A 14,144-nucleotide genomic window follows, 5' to 3' on the forward strand; every position below is an offset into this window, starting at 1 on the left:
CCTTAATGCCTAATTTATATTGATGTTTAATTCCACCAGCACATTTAAGATATTGTCAGTATATATATATATATATATATATATATATATATATATATATATATATATATATATATATATATATATATATATATATATATATAGTATATGTTCTTTCATAAAATAATAGGTTAATGGTTTTCGATGTAATTCCAATTGTGAATCCCCGTGATCCGATTTGAATCTGGCCTCTTGCCCATCTTCTCTGAATTACAATGTTGCCGGTTTATGTGTCATGACCTTAAGTTTGGCATTATGCGTAACAAATATGCAGGCATCCTACATTAAACAAAGCCAAAGTCTTTGTAAAAATCATTTATTTACGCCTGCCTCACTTGACTAACAAATTTGCCTGATTTATTTCCTGACATCTTAACCGCCTCTTATTGAACATTTAATAAACACCTGACACGGGAGCCTATAATTATAGGAATCCGGATCGCATTACCCCTTCCGATATTTCCACACAAAACACAATGTCTTTAGCTATTAATTAATACTGATCTCACAGAGTCTGCACTACAGTCTGGAGTGTTTGTGTATCTCGCCGTTTGGGGCAGGATTTAGACGCCACAACTATTGAATTATTGATTGTGAGCCTCGCCAGTAATGGAGGAGACGGAACTGGGAAACTGCTGAGCCGGGAGCGTGCACTGCTGCCCTGCCATGGAACTGAAACATCGGGGTCGGGGGCGCGCATGTCCTGCGACTGTTGTAGTGTGTGGCCGGCTGTGTTTTAACTTGCCAGTGAGGTCAAGTTCATCAGAGTAATTATGTCACAATAATTTAGTTATTCAGAGATTATTTACTACATATTCAGTTATTTCATTTAGAAACAAAGGCCTAAAGTATCTCATTTTGTTGTATTGCATTAAAATTCATCCTTTAGAAAATACAAATTGTGATTTAAAGGTTAAATAATTATTTTCTAATCTCATGAACTATGATTATAGGAATATAAAATTAAAAAGTGCCATAAATTGGAAGTGTCACTTTTTATCACCAAGTACACCACAAGGACATTCCTGTGGGAAAATAATGAAAAGTATGATGACTATGACTTTATGATGGCATCATTAATTTAAAGCAATATTAAGCATCACCTGAAGGATTTATCTACCCAAATCGGTCTGCATTTACTACTGTCTTAATTTTACCACAACAACTGAAAATGTTCCTCCCTAAACACTTTTCATGACTACATCCAAAGTCACGATTCCTGCCCTTGTGGCTTGGACCGGCAGCTATCAGCTTGTCCTGAGGTGTAGTGGTGGAGTGGAGGGCCTCCGCCTTGAGGGGCCCAGGAGACAATGAGACGGGGACACACAAGTGTTCTCCTGATTAGACATGGAGACGACCAGCGCTCTCACTCTCCTCTCAACACACTCTTAAGACACACACCCCCACGCAGCCAGCCGGGAGCCGGCCATGCGGGCTCTCTCTCACAGTCTTTCCCTCTCGCTCGCTGGCTTCCTGCTTTCCCCTGGTCTCTCCCTCCCTCCTTAACTCACACACACATTCTCTCCCTCGGCTGTAATGGATTATTGTACACCATGTTGGAGGAGTCAAGTGGGCCAATTCTATTCAAGTTCTTCAAATGAATGAAAACAACACTGGACATAAATCCAAATGCATGTAAGCAAACACTCGCACACAGAGACCATCATCAGCCTGGTGAGTCACACCAGCACTCCACACCATGGAATCCTTCATATCAACTGGTGCTGTCTCATTGCTATATTTACCCCACTACAACCCCAGAGACAAATACACTACTCTCTCATTTCCCGCACTCGGCCCTTTATCAAATTAGGGCACGTTAAACAATCACAGAGCAGTTTTTACTGACAGCTGTGGCACTTCTTTTTGCATGTGAATGGTTGTGGCTAAATGTGATTGTATATACTGTTTGTGTGTGTATGAATTTATGTGAGGAAGTATATGAGAGAGCTCTCTTTCTCTTATTTTTCTCTCTAAGGGTTTGCCTTTGTTACATGTTAGGAGTGCTCAAAGAGCAGGGCGCACACAGCACCGCACCAAAGACAACAGCCATCAGGAGCAACGGCAGATAAAAGACCAACTTCAAAGACATCAAATGGAGCGAAAGTGAAAAAGAAACCTGCTGAAAACTCCCTCCAATAGCACTCAGGCCAGCAATTAGGACGCCATATCACTGCCTGTTATCACATGCGTGCATGGTATAGGCCTGGGTGGCTAACCACAGCACTTGGTGTGGGTTGCAGTCAGCGGAGAATTATAGCATTCATAGAGCTCTACTGTAACACTGTATTTAATTTCACTGTAGGATGAAAAGTGGGTGTTCGCACAGATTTGACCCCTGCTATGACCAGGGAGGCTTAACGGTGGTGATTACAGACGAGGAAAAACAACAGTCTCTATCTCCAGCTCCTTTTCTATTCAGCAGCTATGTAGAACAAAACAAAACAGAGGTCAGAACAAAACAAGAAGTCTAATTGTTTCACTGTTTCCTGTTTAGGTGCCCCAGGGCGATCTACACATTTTTATGTACTGGCTGCATTTTATTTGTTATTAATTCATTTCCAGTTGCAGCTGGTTTGCAGATTAGGGAGATAACATAATGTATAACTCCTTGCTCTGGGAAGAAGACATAACAAGGGTGTATGTGTTGAGACCTGTGGGCATTAGTAGCTCTGAGGGGATTTTATTTTCTTCATCGGAAAAAGGTGACATTTGGTGCATTGTGGTGTGAGTTTGTGAGCATTTTGGAAGAAGGAAAGCCAAAGACAGAGAGAGCCAGAGAGAAATATGAGGGGCACAGTCAATGTTAAGCATTTGGCCCACGCTGCTCTATATTTACAAGCTGGTAAGATCCAATCATCTGTGTGTAAGTATAATCGAGAGTACTTGCTTTTCAATCATCAGATGTTTGTACACAGACTCTTAAATTACAATAAGCCTCTTGGAAACGCCAGCCTTACTCTTCTCATATTGATTGCATTCACTTTGTCTGAAGTTTACAAAATGTCATTTTTAAAATGTCACGAAATGACAAAAACGTCGACAAATCACCCAATATTTGTATCAGGATGCTCAAGTGTCTTTTTAATGTGGCTAAATCCAGGGAGGTCCAGGATCATTCATTCTGGGGTAAAAACACTTTTTCAACATTCTGCCCAAGGAAGCATTTATGACCATTTATATATCTGTCAACCGCATTCGAATGCTCTCTGAACTGGTGACAGACGTGTGTGGTCACGGCAAAGTTTAGATGTGATGGAAACTAGCCCCTGGTTTTCTACATAAGCATCAATCACCTGTGTACTGTGAATGTTATACTCATAAAGCTGTTAGTTGTTTTCACATAGACATAAATCTGAGTATGTGCAGTACAAAAATCAATACATCTTACTGATGTTAGAAAACATACAACGCTATGATGGATTCGCTGACTGCAATTTCCATACACTTTTTCATTCGGTAGTTGCATTCAAACACATCATAACCGCATGAGAAATGCTTTGGGACTTTTTCAGAAAGGGACCATAGGAATCTGTAAACATTAACAATATGTTATATTTATTATATGAAATCGCCCTGAACTATTGGCAAACCACTCAGCATCAAGTTTATTATGGTGAACTTTAGAAGAAACGGAAAATGTGCCGTACTTACCATGATGACGTAAAGCTGATGATTTAGTGTTTATTTCAAACTTAACATTTGGAAGCTTAAGACTTACTCAATATGCAAACTATTCTGCAATACAACATTTGTTCAATTAGATTGGGACATAAAGGCAAAAATAATTCTTATGGTCGGGCAACTTAAGACGGTTATTGACAATTTTTTTTAATTACTATTTTTAATGCTGTCTTATAACAGTTATTGCTGTTTATAAGCAAGTTAAGTGAAAAAAAGCAAATGTATTTATTACATGATCGCCCATTTCTCTCTTCCTTTTTGCATTTCAAAAGTAACATTTTACGCAATCTAAAAAAGACTACCTGCATTGAATATGTAACAGTATGTTACAATTAAAGGGGACCTATCATGCAAAATGCACTTTTGTACGTCTTTTATGCATGAGTATGTGTCCCCGGTGTGTCAGGGAACTCACCAAGTGTCAGAAAACACAACCCTCTCTCTTTTCCTCCATACCCAAATCTCTAAAAACGGGGCTGATACAGACGTTAATTTTTCTGACGTCAGAAAAGGGGTGCTCCGCCTATATGGGCAACTCTCCACCTATCAGGGGAATGAGAGGTTGGGTCACGGCCACGGCCATTGCCGCTCGAAAGCGCTGGAGACGCTGTAGTACATATGCCAGGCCTGTAAGTGGCTCTGTAGTCTGCCACTAAAGCAGCGAAGAAGACTTCCCTCGCATGGTTGCCATGGTTGCCCTTCTGTTTATTCTCCGCTGTGGACGCTCTGGCTCTTTTTCTCCCTCCCAGAGGCAAGCGTTTGCTCCTGCTGCTGTAATTCAATGCAATCCCTCCCCGAGGCAAGCGCTGTAATTCTCTCCGGTTAGTCCACCAGCAGATGACAAACACCCACCTCTCCGCCTCTTCCAAGGAACGAGGGGACCGTGCGGCAGAGTTTCAGTTAGATTTTTTTTTTCGCCGGTCAACATGTCCGTTTAAGTTTAAATCATCCGGACAAAATTTGAAAAGTGCCGGTCAAAGGTCTTCTTTGTTATTTATTGAGCTTTAAAACAAATGAATAACGACTCTATATAATAATATAAGAATAATACACGGAGGACGGAGCCTCTCTTTTTCTCCCCCTCTTCTGAGAGCCCAGCAGCTGATCAGAGCACGCTCCCCTCTCCTGGTCAGCTGCAGCTCATTTGCATTAAAGCTACGTCACAGAATCAGCCCCCTTGCAAAAACAGGGCTGGAAAAGAGCAAATAGAGCGAAATGAGGCATAGCTAAAATGCATGATCTGTTTGGTATTTTGAAAACTTCACAGACATGTTTTATATAGGTATGGCCCTACAATATATTTTTCAAATATAGCATGATAGGTCCACTTTAAAGCAAAATGTCTTATTTAAAGGGGACCTATCATGCAAAATGCACTTTTGTACGTCTTTTATACATGAATATGTGTCCCCGGTGTTCCAGGGAACTCACCAAGTGTCAGAAAACACAACCCTCTCTATTTTCCTCCATACCCAAATCTCTAAAAAAGGGGCTGCAACGGATCTGATAAAAACTGATCCAGATTTGAACACTGTCCTGACGTCAGGACAGTGGCGCTACGGCTATTGGGCCAACTCCACCAATCAGGAGGAGACAGCCACGGCCATTGTCGTTCGAAAGCGCTGGAGACGCTGTAGTACATATGCCAGGCCTGTAGGTGATGCTGTTCTCACAGAATCAGCCCTTGCAAAAACAGAGCTAAAAAAGTGCACATTGAGCGAAATGAGGCATGGCTAAAATGCATGATCTGTTTGGTATTTATAAATATGCCTTATATAGGTATGGTCCTACACTATATTATTATAATATAGCATGATAGGTCCACTTTAAGCAAAATTAAAGGTAGGGTAGGTAAGAATGGAGAAACCAGCTCGAGTAAGCTAGATGATTGGTCTAGCTTTTTACAGCGCCACGGCTTCCACAGATGAAATATTTGTATATATTTATTGTCAAAGCATTTCATTTATTCATTGCTATCGGGATGTTAAGAGCATTCCATGGAATATAACAAAAAGTGTTTCTGAAGTAAATTACCTACCCTACCTTTAAGTATTTAAAGTAAAATTATTCATAAAGCATTAAAAAGTATATCTTTACTGTTATTTAATTTTAACAGTATTATATAGTATAAATTAAAGCACAGCTATTCTCTTCTTAGCTACATTCCCTGCTTTTTTAACTATATTAATTAAAGGCAAAGTGTATAAAAATGAATTTATATATAGTCAAGTGTGGCAATCATTAGAACATTGGAGGGAGTCCTTATGCAATCACTTACTGTATGTAATTCATTGCATTATCCATGAAAATTAGAGTCCCGAGTACCCTCCTGTATATTAATAAGTCGTTGGGGCAGCAGAATACGGGGGCAAGAGGTCAAGTGCTTTAGCAGTAATAGAATTTTAAAGCAGGAAAGTGTCTGTCATCTAGGGCATCTTATTCAGATGTTTACATTGATCCTGCCACTTGTGTCCCCTCATTGATACAGCAGTATTGACAGCTGTATTGCTATGGTAATTTACTCCTCAGGCAAGTGCATGTAAGTCTCTATTCCCGGGCAGGAAGACAAATACATAAAAGAACACACACACAAGCATGTACACATGCCAAATTATAGGCTAATAAGATGAGCATGAAAGGTAATGCATAATGGTGGGGAGACCATGTCAAGTTCAACTGGGAGGAGTAGGTTGAGTGGGCTGCTGTGTGTGTGTGTGTTTGGGTGAGTCACTGGTGGGAAGAATGCATCTTGTTTCAATGCAGGCTAATGCAAATTGATGTCACAAGCTGAGAGAAGGGCAGACAAAATGCGAAGAGCTGACTGAGCTGCATTAAGGGGCCAAGGAGGCATCGGAGGAGGCAGGACCCCATAGTGGTGCAACGTTCTATTGGATTACAGTGTTGGCTCAACAATCTGCCAATGTCTAATTAAATAGGCCTGCATTAGCTTCCTCCACAGAGGGAGGTGTGAGAGAAGGACACTATCTCATTCTGAAATGGGATGTAAAAATAGATCTCGCAACTTGGCCCTTCACTCGCGTTCCCCCCCTCCCTCCCTCCCTCCTGTGATATCGCTACTTCTCGGTGTATGACAGCCTCTTCCTGTCTCTTTGAGTTTATCGTACTGTTGTTTTTCAGACTACCAATATCATCCTCTAGATACAAACTAAACAAAGTCAGTGGAAGTAAGACTTTGTCAATGTATGTTGGTGTTGGTGTTACACATTTTAACGCAACGGTGTTAGTTAGTTGTTTCCCCGATTACTAGAAAACTGGGAATGATCGGAAACTTCGCTGCTACAATAGTATGCCTTTAAAAAGTTTAAGAGTGGATTGAGATGTGTGCATCAGATACAACTTTTTCCTCCCTTTCTTTTGTTTTTGCAATGGGAAAAAAAATTGAAGGAAGTGACAAACGTATGGAGAATGAATATCACATGTGTCCTAAAATAGCTGACACTTTCTTTGGCAGATAACTGGTTGTGCTATATAGAGGAAGGAAGCAAGATGATTGAAAACAACTATATCTCTCAACCGGCAGCAAGATTCATAAAATAGGTTTTAAAGTTGCAACCTGAATCCTTTTTAAAAACTCCATTCGCTCAGCTGCCTGACATTGAATTTGGACTTCAGAGCGTGGAATGTGGAGGGGAACCGGGCATCAAAGGAAGTCCCAGAAAAAGTTAAGAGGTGAAGGGCAGCGATATGAGCAGAATAGATAGAGAGAAGGGTATGCTAGAGAAAGTAGACAGAGGTGCAAAAGACATGAGTGTGCCAAAGAGGAAGCACTTTGTTGAGCTAAAGCATGTTTGAGAGACTGCCTCTTATCTTAATGATGACAGGGACCCTTTTAAAGGGTCACATGTAACACACTGTGAGCTGGAAGTGCTCTTGTAGGACCACCTAAGAGACGCTGGGGAGCTGGTTTAAGTTAAATTCATGCCAGCAAATCTTAAGCTTGAAATGGCATGACTCATAGACCTATAGAGGGTTCATGCCAACATCGTCTATAACTCATAACTCAAAAAGTCCACAGCCTTGTTTTATTTAATGTTTTAAAAAAATATATAATTAACGTAGCAGCATTGTATTAAAGGTGGGGTAGGTAAGTTTGAGAAACCGGCTCGAGATACACTTTTTGTTATATTCCATGGAATGCTCTTAACATCCCGATAGCAATGAATATATTAAGTGCTTTGACAAAAAATCCATAAAAAAATGTCATCTGTGGAAGCCGTAGTACTATAAAAAGCACGACCAATCATTTTAGCCGGCCCGGCTAAAATAACTGGATGGCCTACCTGCCTGTCAGCCTTCCATCTGTGCACAAACTTATCTCGTGCCCTCATTGGTCATGTGCGCGTTCGTGTGTGTTGGAGGAGGGGCTCTGTAAGGAAGTGGCAGATTTTTTCCGGCTGTGTATTTTCAAATTCTAGCGATCTTGAGCTGGTTTCTCCAAAATTACCTACCCCACCTTTAAGTGTGTCACCTTATACAGTATATTGTGGAAGCTTTTAATACATGTAACGGTTGATGAGACTGTTGGAGTTGTTGCAGTTAAATCTGATGTCATTTTTGAGGCACTTTGTTGAAAAGTATTGTTGTTAAATCTAAGACTTTCTACACCATTTAACATACAATGGAAGGTATACTTAAGAAAATGTTGAAGAAATAGGTCGACATTCTGTGAACTGTGACAGTGATACATTTGATACTTGAACTTTTTAGATGAGATGATTGATACCATTGACATGTCCGTACAATAGAGATCTGGTTAGCTTAGTTTAGCAAAAAGACTGAGCCTAGCTAGCTTTGATCTGACCAACGTTAATATTATCCAACTACCAGCACTTCTAAAACTCAATAGTTAACAGATAATTACACATTAATCTGTACAAAAATCTAATTAATTCCCCTATATGACTATTTCCTCGCTCATGGCAGTTGCAAGAAAACCAACGTAGACTACAGAAAGTCCAGCACATAAGTGTCCAAAACATTGGTACACTTTAGTTTTTGTATGAATTAAACAAACAAAATATGTTGTGAATATAAGTGAGATTTAGAGGTGCTGGTAAGTTCATTTTGTTAACTTTGGACTGAGCAACGTTCGCTGCTAAACAAGGAACAATATTACACGTTATTGGTCCATATGTGGTGGTAGGTTATATGGAAGATCATCAGCAATATCATATTCTGAGCCTGCAGAGCATCGTATATACAGACCTCCACCACTGCTAATAAAAACATTACTATAATCCTTTTTGTTGTAACTTCATTTGAGACTTGTTTAACATGTTATATGTACAAAATTGCAAATTCTAAATGACAAAGATTATATTGAGATTGTTTTTCTGCTGAGCCTTGCATGTTCATAAAAAACATAAATGCATTCACAGAGGCGGTTTCAGTAGAATCCAGCATTTTTCACTCAAAGCAGCCTTTACGAGGTATAATCGTGTGCTGTGCGCTGCTGCTAACGTCAACACTTCTTCATATTAGTCACGTTTGTTTACTTTATTCCCTAAAAGCCATTTTTCTTTTGTGAGTGGGTTGGATAAATATAGCGCTGCCTCTCAAGAGATCTTTTAGAAGCTTGTGATGAAGCAAATGTAATGTATTTTTATAATATTTCCTTTGGGTGATATTTACAATCCCAACACTCATATCAGAGTGATTTCCCTTAAATACTATTAGAAATAATTTAGGGGAACAGCAACATGCTGGAGTAACTGAACAGCTCTCTCAATTGGCTCTATGACCAAAATTTGAAATGAAAACCTGAGTTGAGAGCCCGCAGAACGCAGAGCGATGGTGTAGTGTGGTCTGGAGGGGGTGTGTGGACACAGAAGAGATCCGAGCACTGTAAAAACACATCCCTCCGGCACCATTATATAAGCATACATATGGGACAGTAAAAATGGAAGACGACACTTTAAATGACATTATTATAAAATGCAATACTCCTGGAATGATCCCTTATTAAATTAGGCCCTATGATCCAAGATGAATTTCCCGCTTCCCTAATCCATCAAGAGGGGAATATTAAAAGATAGGCCTCAACTGGCATTAGAAGCTCACTCCGTCTTGACTTTCATTATTCTGCATTAGGGTGCTGCTGGGGGAGAGCCTCTTAATGAGAATTACAATGATTCACTGGCCCCGGCCCCACTTCTGACAAGTCAAATATTAACTCCTCAGTCACAGCTGTCGGAATTAAAATACTTTGTAGCCGCGGACGTGCTAAATTAAATTGGCCTTTTATGTTCCTTACATGGCTGACCCCCGTGGGGCTCCAGCGCCTCAGTCGCCACTGAGACGGCTGTGACAGAGGAAGAGACAGAGTGGAGCGTGTTCACTCTCTCACAGGCAGGCTCACACACAAAAACAAACATGTCTGTCCCCTGTGTGTCATTCTGTCATCTTCTCTCGATATCGCTCTATTCTCCCCCTTTTCCTTCATTCTGTGTCTCTCACCAGAGGCTGTTCCCTCTCAAACATCTTCTCTGCTGTTTGTTTGATAGCTACTGTCAGCTACTGTCTGCGTTTTGCTACGGTCTCTCACTATTTGCAGGGCCACAGATTTGTGGCTCCTCACCTGTTGCCTGCCCTTCATGTTTAGCAGCCAAAATAGATAAACATAACTGAGCGGCCTTTTCAAAAGAGCACAGGGACTTTGTTCGAATGGTATTAACGTCTATCTGTAGACATGTAGTCAAATTTAGATTGACCTTTAAAAGTTTTATTTTGGTTAATTTGCACTCACTTAAGAAGAGGGCTACGGCTGGCAGACCCGCACTCCACTCTGCCTCACTAATTCCTCCGTGTATGAACCAACGCATGCTGGGCGCTTCCTCCGCCCGCTCCCTCGCTCTGCCCACAAGGTCATGTGCGCTGACGGTGAGAGTGGGGAGGTTTTCTGACTTTTGCCTGCCTCTTTCCCCAGCAGCATTTCTGCTCTGCTCGCATTGCCAGCAGAGCTCTGAATCCTTCTACCGCTCTGTTTGAGCTCCTTACAAACAAACGATCGATTTCATAAAGAGAGAGAGAGAGAGAGTGAGGAGGGAGAGGGAAAATATAACTGCCAGTGACCCTGCAGTCTGCAAATGTTACACTTGAAATCGCTAGATTTTTTAAAAACACATACATGCCCCGGGACACGTCACCTCTCCCCTTTCAGAAGTCAAGTGAATGAATAAAGAAATGGATGGAGCTGATAAAGAAAACAAAAAACAGCCAAATGGAAGAGAGTGGAAGATTAATTCAGTGGGCAGATGGGTCTTGGTGTCAATTTGAGCTATTCTGATCCACCGAATTGAAACCAGAGCTTCAACCAAGCCCCAAACAAGTCACCTTTGACCCTCATGACAGACATAATACTGATACTCTATATTAATTCACTTCCTCTGCACGCTTTGTTTTGACTAAAACCACTTTTTCTTTTACTGTTCTGGCCTGATTTTAAAACTCTGAACCTTAGGTCAAATTATTAGCATACGACAGTATACAATGGGCTGCAATAGACAGCTTACCCACTGCTGGCTATACGGTACAGAGGTTCTATAGTGGAAGGACTTTGTACTACTTTGTGATACTTGAACTGACTTTTAACTTCTAAATTAAAAGTGTAAATGCATTCTTGACCCAGGGTTACCATTAAGGTTATTAATTACCACCCGGAAAGTAATTACTTCTTGTTGAAATTATTTTTTTTAGTATTGGGTTTCTTGGTGCCTTTGGGAAAAAGTATCCTTGATTATGTAAGCTATTAGAATTAAAAACAGTTTTGACCTTAAGATTGAATATCGAAGATTTTCACAGTTCTCATTATCTAGTAATAATTAGCTTCAAGTACTAGTAGTGGCATTTGCATGTAAGTAGTGGGTTGTATTAAATTCCTCCAAATCAATGTTTCCTGAAGAGATGTGCATAAATGGCTCCATTACTGTGTTTAGAGGCTTCAGTGGGGAGTGATTTAGACGACACTCCTGCAGTGGACCATCAGTCACTCTTTTAGAGTTAAATAAGCCATGTGAAGGACTGTTATCCTTACTAGCTTAAGCCCACATTAATCAGTCCACTTCACCTGTCAATACAGCCACTGGCCTCCAATCAAACAACCATTACAGCAGAGAGCGTCGCCAATAAAGGGGATCTTTGTTTCTTATTGAGTTAATCAAGCAGCAACACACACACTTACACACACACTGTTCTCTCCAGACTTGCATCGGCAGTGTATATTTCTCTCCTCGTGTGTGGAGGAGCTCAGGGGTCAGGCTCTACACACATTGTGACATGGAATCTGGAGGAGGCGTAGGAAGAAATTATATTATGAAATCGCTTTGCAATTATAACAATGTGGAGACAGATCATTGTTTGAGATTGCCCTCTGAAGGTGTAGCATTGATCAATGCAAATTGATAGCCAAAGAAAATAATACCTGCTCATTGAGAGTGTCATTATCTCTACAGTTATGATTTATGCTAAGAGGGAGATAGTGGAGATGGAGGCAGAGGTGAAGAAGGATTGGACAGGAATGGCGTGATGGACTGATGTGTCATCTGCAGCCTGAGTTGGAGGATATAGCTCTGAGCAGGTGGGAGTGACAGCCCTTTTTCAAAATGATAAAATCCATCCTTTGGTATTGATCAGTTATTCTTCTGTTTTCAGCAGGCATTTTCAGATCCTCCCTTCCTCTCTCCATCCCTCCCCAACCTGCCTAGCCGCTCCCTATTGATCCTCGCCGGTGATTGGTTGAGCTGTAATTTGAGATAGACATTGACGGATGAGTGCAAACTGTTTTTCTTTCCCTTTCTTCCTCTCCTCTCGAGGGTGATGAAGTCATAATGCTAGTGACAGAGCCAGACAGGGACCAATTGCAATGGAGTGCTGGCCCGAATAACCTTTAGAGCCAGCGAGTGCACAATGTCTGTCGCACGTGGCCCCTGGGTGCTCCGTCCACACAGGTCTTCGAAAAGCTCATTTACACGAAGCCGAAGTGGACAACTCTATCTATAGCAAATATCTACTGAATGTAAACATTAACAGGATAAGTATGATTTTGGAGGATTCAAGGCTCAATTGTTAGATAGTTCTGGTTTGCATAATTAGGCAAACCATTTCTACAATCCCGCAAAACCCTGGAATATGTTCAGAGGGGTATGTTTTAACATCCATTATCAACTTTTTTAAATTCAATTTTCCAACAGGGCTATCGCATATAGTTAAAGCAGTTACTAAATAACTATGAACTTACTTACTTATTAAATACCATAACCATTACTCTACGTATAATGACTATCTATTTATTAGTATTATATACACTACTATTTATTAACTAAAACTATGAACTAACATTAACGATCAATACATATACAGTTATTTCAACTAACTTACTTACAAATTATTATATTTGAATAAACTAACTATTGACTAGCATTAACTAACTAACTAACTAATTAAATAACAAAAAAATAACTAACTTACCAACTGGTAATTCCCTCGAATCACAGGCAGAAAAGTGGCTTTCTCACGAAGGGTTTATTTGTCCCCAAATCCACTGTGAATACATTACATTACATTACATGTCATTTGTTAGACGCTTTTATCCAAAGCGATATACATACAGTCAGTACTGTGGACAATCCCCACAGGAGCAATTTGGGGTGAAGTGTCTTGCCCAGGGACACAACGACATGCTGACTGCAGTGGGGCTCGAACTTACTATCCCCTGATTCGAAGTCCAGCACACTACCCACTGAGCCACAGCCTCCATACAAAATACAAAACATAAACACAGTATAAGCGACAAACATATGACAATAATAGACACACAAGAGCATGTATGATAACTTTTAGCATAGTAATTAACAAAAGAAATAAAGACAAACGTAGCAACATACCTCGTTGGCTGCATGCTCTGAAAAAGTATTCTTGTGTCCTTTATAAAATTGACAATCATGAACTGAAGTGATTGTACTTCTTGCTTGTTACTCTCAATCTTTCAGAGCAGCACAACTAAACTTGAGATAACATTTCAAAATAAAAGACTATTATTCTTACGTACATAAAATAATGTAACAAACTAATTATTATTGGCCTTCGAAAAATACAAATTATAACAACCATGTAACACTTACATAACTAACTAGTGTGTAAATAAACAAACTATTAGCTAGCAATTAACTAAATAACTAACTAGTGTAATGTATGTAATTATGAACTAACCATTAACCAACAATTGACTAACTGGCTAACAAACTAACTAACTGGCTATTAACTAGCGGATTTACGGAATTATTAAGAGACTGTCACCAACTAAATGTTATCTCATTATAAACTAACGGTTGGAGACTCACAAACAAATAATCCTAGAAAAAAGGAGATTTCAGAGAGCAGAGATAGCGACATGCGGAAGTAAC

Source organism: Trematomus bernacchii, unplaced genomic scaffold, assembly GCF_902827165.1.
Source record: "Trematomus bernacchii unplaced genomic scaffold, fTreBer1.1, whole genome shotgun sequence".
NCBI lineage: Eukaryota > Metazoa > Chordata > Actinopteri > Perciformes > Nototheniidae > Trematomus > Trematomus bernacchii.